Genomic DNA, 5,704 nt, shown 5'->3' with positions numbered 1-5,704 from the left:
AGGGACCCCTTTCAAACAGTGTCACGTTCCGAACGTTGTTTAAGCGACATACACCGGTATTGCGGTATTTAAAAAAATTTATATCATAACAAAAATAAACACCGGTATTCGGTATGAACCGGTATACTGCCCAGCACTAACACAAATGACTCCGAAAAAATAAATAAATAAATCCACACAGTGCAAGTCAAAGGGGTCCAGTATTGTTTTGGTCCCTGCTGACTTTCATTGGATGGACAGAAACAGCTGAAGCAAAATATTAAACATATGTGTTCCACAGAGGAACGTCAGTCACAAAGCTTGGATACAAACTGAAGTGTGTCCATCGAACTGGATAAAATCACATTACAGGTAAAAGGTAATGAAGGACAGGTTGATGTAAAAAGCAACTTGACTTTATGCAAGTATATGGGGAAATACTGTATACTGTATGAAACCGAGCCAGAAAGTGAGAAGAAATTAAGAACATTCGAAAACTAAAAACCTAAATCACAACATCATCTGCCAAATATCACTTCCTCAGACATACTCATCATCATCACTCTCACCCTCAACTGCACCAGTTATCAGATATGAAACTATACCTATAACTAAGCAGAACTAAAAATAGATTTAGTGCAGCTCAGCATACTTAGTTTACAGTAACGGCTGCATATCAAGACCTGCTGTATTGTTAGCCTAATGAGTTATTTTACCAAATTAGTGAAGTTAAGCAAGCAAATTAAATGCTCAGTGTAACAAAGCCAATAGAACAACAGATCATACGGTTCACAAAGAACCCCACTGATCTCCATTTTTCAGACAGGACTGGGAGCTTTAGGTTGCAACAACAAAATAGCAAAAGTTATTCATACAGCTTCAATCACCCTTGAATGAAGTGGAAAATTTTGCCTAAAACTTTTCTGATCAAAACAGTCATTCTGATATTTATTCAGAAGCATGAGATAATAAATATATGCCAACTCAAAACAGCACAAACTGAAGGAATTCAAGTTCACCCTAAGACAATTCATTCAGCTGAACCAAACCTGTGATCCTCAACAAACAGAAAAGAGTCCAGAGAAATGTTATAGTAGGAAACCTGGGCTACTAAAAGACAGACATTAGTGAAGTTTATGCAACAAACATCAGGGGAGCTGCAGTGACAGACAGACTTGAGTAACTTTAGGCTTAATCTCAGCAAACACAGCAATCGATTCACCTCTGAGGGTATCAGGTCAAACCAAGACCCTGCATAGGCGTCTTACGTAGAGGTCGACCGATATGGGTTTTTCACTGGCCGATGCCGATATTTAGAAATCAGGGCAGCTGATGGCCGATATATGATGCTGATTTTTTTTTGGTCGATATGTTTGGCCGATTTTCTTTTTTCCCTTCATCTCATAAAAGTGAGTTTGAGTAAATGATTATTGCAGGGTACAAGATAGTAATAATAGTAGCCTAATTCAGAGTAATAATACATGGCTCAAAACTTAAGCACCTTCTTAAAACAGCTCTGAAGCATGCTTTTTGTTTATGTTTGCTGACAGACACCAGTGTTTCCCACAGACTTGCAAATGCAAATTCATTCTCCGCCAGCAGGAGGCGCTGTTGGAGCGGGAGATATATAGCGGTTTCCCCGGTAACGGCTGTAAACGAATAAGCACTGCACTCACAAACGGTACTTTATCAGGTATTACAGGAAAGACGAAACGAAAATGACACCGAAGCTTTTCTGAAGGTCGGTTCTTTTCAAAGATACATTCATAATAGAGACACCAGCGCTGCATTTTAATTTTGAAACGTGCAGTGATCAGTTTATTCAACGAAGTAATAACTCAATGTATGGGAAACACTGGACACTGCTATAAGTCAAATGGCCAAGTGATAACAAAAATAAAAGTTCACACATATTACACAGTCTGCTGCTCATAACTGCTTAAGAGTGCACTGGCCACGAGCAATGACATCGTGGATGCTATTGTAGGACCTACACACATTTCACTAGGAAAGTTAACATGCACGTTACAAGCAGCCCAGAAGTTTTGTCTGAACTGCATGCGTTTCTACTTTCACATGCAAATTACTTGTTGCACTTATGAATATGATAACTTTCCGGCATCAATTCTAGTAGGGTAAAACGTAATTACGCTTTCGAAACAGTCTGTTTTGCCCTGCCATCATTAGCTGAGGCTGTGTGTGAACAAGAAGCGGCTGCAGAGTGTGAGTTGCCCACGCAGCCAGAGATTCTCCGGTGTTCCGCAACAACGCTTAGCTGCCCACAGATGCGCCTATATATATACACAAACAAAGAAAAACAAGTAGAATAGAAAGCTAGAGTTTTTTTTTTTTTTTTTTTTTTAAAAAAAAAAAAAAAAAAAAAAAAAAAAAAATCGCCCGATCAATCGGTCGACCTCTAGTCTTAAGTCCACTGACAGCATTGTCTGAAAGTGATAATGTTCTGTTACTTTGTGACTGATACTGCAGTATACTTCAAGCACAGGGCAAAATGACTAAGCTTTTGATCACAAATGCAACTTTGAGCATAAGAGACTTGCTAGGATAAGAGACAAAAACATTAAATCTTACTGATCCTTGAACTTTTGAATAGTAGTGTATATTTTATAGAAAATAGAGTGGGACAGAAAAGCACCTTGGCAATTGACTTCCAGGTATAATATTTAAAAAAAAAAAAAGAAAAAAGAAACGAAAAAGTTTGTCAAATACCATAACATTAAGTTACTTTTAGAAAGACTGGGTTCTTCCTGAAAAAACATGTGCTTGAAACAATACACTAACCTGAAGAACCTTTAATGCATCAATAACTTTATTCTTCAAAATTACCATACAACACAAGAATGTTATATACACACTCAAAATATTCCTGATAAGAACTTTTAGTTTATGATTTAATTTCTTAACTCTTCAAAAGCCAGGCCATTCCATGTTAATGTTAACCCAACCCAGACAAGCAGTCTTAGTGAACGGGAAGGGAGCAAATCACAGATTAATATATCACAACATTCGCACTGCTGTAATCCAGGTCAGTTCAGTAGGATGTCCTCTACAGCAGAGTCAGAGGAGATACTTGTTACACAGGCCTATAAACATCTGTGTGCAGTCAGGAGCATTTAATACAGACACAGTTAACTCCCTCCTGAGACGAGAAAATCAGTCCTAGTGTTCCTGCAAACACAAAGGCAAAATTAATCTGCCTTGAATACATCAACCACAGCAATCTCATCTGACATGAAACAGATCAAACACAGAGCTGATGTCTCTGCTGGTCGTCTCAAAACCCATTGACGAGAAACCCCTTACAAACCCATGTTACAATGAACCACAGTTTCCGCCTAAATACTTGCTAAAGTTTGAGCTGCAACAATAAAACTGTGGTAACTAAGACACTGGCTGACACGAAGACTACTGTATCTTTAAATATACAACGTGAGATATTTTATTGTTGAACTATTAAAAAAAAGCTGTCATTAAAAAGTTAAAGTTGAGTCATTTAGAATTAGACAAAAATGTACCAGTTAGTTATTTTTCTTCTCCGCCAATGAATAGTTCAGAAGAAGGCAAAGCATTAAAGGGGTCATATGATGCTTTTTTTAAAGATCATTATTTTGTGTATTTGGTGTAACAGAATATGTTGACATGCTTTAATGTTCAAAAAACACATTATTTTTCAAATACTGTACATTATTGTAGGTCCTGTATGCCCCGCCTCTCTCAAACGCTTCGTTTTCTACAAAGTCCTTCCTTCCGACAAGCGCAGTCTGCTCTGATTGGCCAGCTGACCCAGTGCATTGTGATTGGCCGAACACCGCAAGCACTCGTCGGAAATGTAACGCCCCTTACCATAATCGCGAGCTTCATCTTTCAAAATACATGTAAAGACAGTAAATAATGTCATTAGTTTTACCATCAGTTCAAGCCCGAAAGGGGAACAGAGTCTCGTGACAGACACAGTGATGAAGCTGGTATGTGTTTGCAGTACACAAGCCACGGTTAAGACAGCTGACTCCACTGTGATGTGACCCCTCCTCCCTCTCTCTCTCTCTCTCTCTCTCTCTCACACACACGAAGCGCCAGATTGTCATAGCAAAGTCAGAATTACCTCCTCTCTTAGGTTCACGAAACGGTCGTCCATAAAATGCATTGCTGTTCTGTTGTAAGTAATCTTAAAGATTCCTAAATGCATCTACTTTCGGAAGGCCAAATAAAGTGCTTTTGCTTTCGCCTAGAAACACAGCGTCTCTCTGACATGGCTGCTTCAACACTAACTATGGCAGCATTATGCTAATATTTCCACATAGTGAGGTAGATATGTGGGGGCGTGTTAGAACGAGCCGTTTTGGGGGGGCGTGGCAGAGTCTTAACTTTGATAAAGAATATCTCTTTGGTTTTGAGACTTTAGTCTTTGCAACTTCAGGGATCTTATCTATATGCACAATCAGCTTGTAACACTCCAAAGAGAAAGGAAACCTTGAAATCGCATCATATGACCCCTTTAAGACATAGACCCCTTTGATCAACACAGATTGTATACAAATCAAAAATAGACGATTACGTTTATCTTCATTTAGCACATAAGTGCAGACAGCTTAACACAAGTGCCCCCAGACCAAATGCTCTAGGTCTTTAAAACCTTAAACCGAAAGTAAAGCCTCTCCAGCACTGTCTGGGCCGAACACCTTCACTGTCGTGGAGTACAACTGGAAACGGCTACAAGCACAATTCTCATGTAAATACACCAAACTAATTAGTGCATTGAACTTCGCTAGTCACTAGTAATACGACTACCTGGCCTTTCGCAGAGAGGTTAAATGTAACCAACGAACAAAATAATCAGAAACACAAATCTCCTGATGCTGCCAAACTTAACAAGGGGTGGAAACAATTAAATGTAAGTCCACGAGACACATTTGCTGGTTTAAAAATCCATTTTAGACTCATTACAATCGCAGGAAGTAGTTGTTGTTTAGTGCATATTCATTTAATATTTACACAGACGCAATAGGAAACGTGCCACAATCTAGCGCGTTTGTATCGCATTTCCCGTTTAACTTCGGCTTGTTGGATGAGAACATCGACTGGATGTTTGCATTCGAAAAGCTTGGGAAAACGCGAGTGTGTGCATTCGAACACAGCAAAGACAAAAGACAGGCAGATATGTTTAACCGTAATTATTTCAGACCGAACCTGCAAATGATACTTACCGGAAACCATAAACCATAGGCGAAGGAGTGGATCGAGTATGTGCCTTTCAGTCGGTATTCCCGTGCAAATCCATGCCTATATCTCCTCTCTGTCTTTCTAGCATAGGCTTGTATTGGGTGAAATGATGGCTGCTTACAGCGACAGAAACATCTCTCCAGTCACGTGGTCAAATAGCTCCCAGCTGCTGCTGAACGTCCCTCCCAATTGAGCGGAGTTGTTGTTTAGCTCATTTACCCTGATAAACCCTGCTAATTGTGGACTACATAATGATAGTATAATCACTGTGTATGTGCATGTCAGATATACATTTAGGCGCTAGAACTTTCTTTAATTTTAATTTACCATCTTTATAGTCCTAACAGTTAGCAACTCAAACTAAATAGTTTTATTTGTGTGCCATTGACTCCATAGCCTATATTTAAAATATTGATATGCCCTGCAGCGAGTACCTGTTTATTAATTAACTCAAATTTGATATATTTCATAATATTTTTATTTGAGG

The 5,704-nt window shown here is 38.9% G+C and overlaps 1 protein-coding gene across 1 annotated transcript in view; it reads right to left on the bottom strand.

Annotated features, from left to right (window-relative positions):
- LOC107703063 (SPRY domain-containing SOCS box protein 1-like) overlaps positions 1–5,389 on the bottom strand; it is a 21,254-nt gene extending 15,865 nt beyond the window's left edge. The window contains exon 1 of the mRNA XM_016505562.1: positions 5,185–5,389. The gene's annotated coding sequence lies outside the window, so the exon portion shown is untranslated. The remainder of the gene's footprint in view (positions 1–5,184) is intronic.
- Positions 5,390–5,704: the final 315 nt, after the last annotated feature.

This window comes from Sinocyclocheilus anshuiensis, unplaced genomic scaffold (assembly GCF_001515605.1).
Source record: "Sinocyclocheilus anshuiensis isolate Anshui unplaced genomic scaffold, SAMN03320099.WGS_v1.1 scaffold883, whole genome shotgun sequence".
NCBI classification, from domain to species: Eukaryota; Metazoa; Chordata; class Actinopteri; order Cypriniformes; family Cyprinidae; genus Sinocyclocheilus; species Sinocyclocheilus anshuiensis.
Note: the sequence above shows the minus strand (reverse complement) of the source record. Positions and strands in the feature narration are given on the sequence as shown.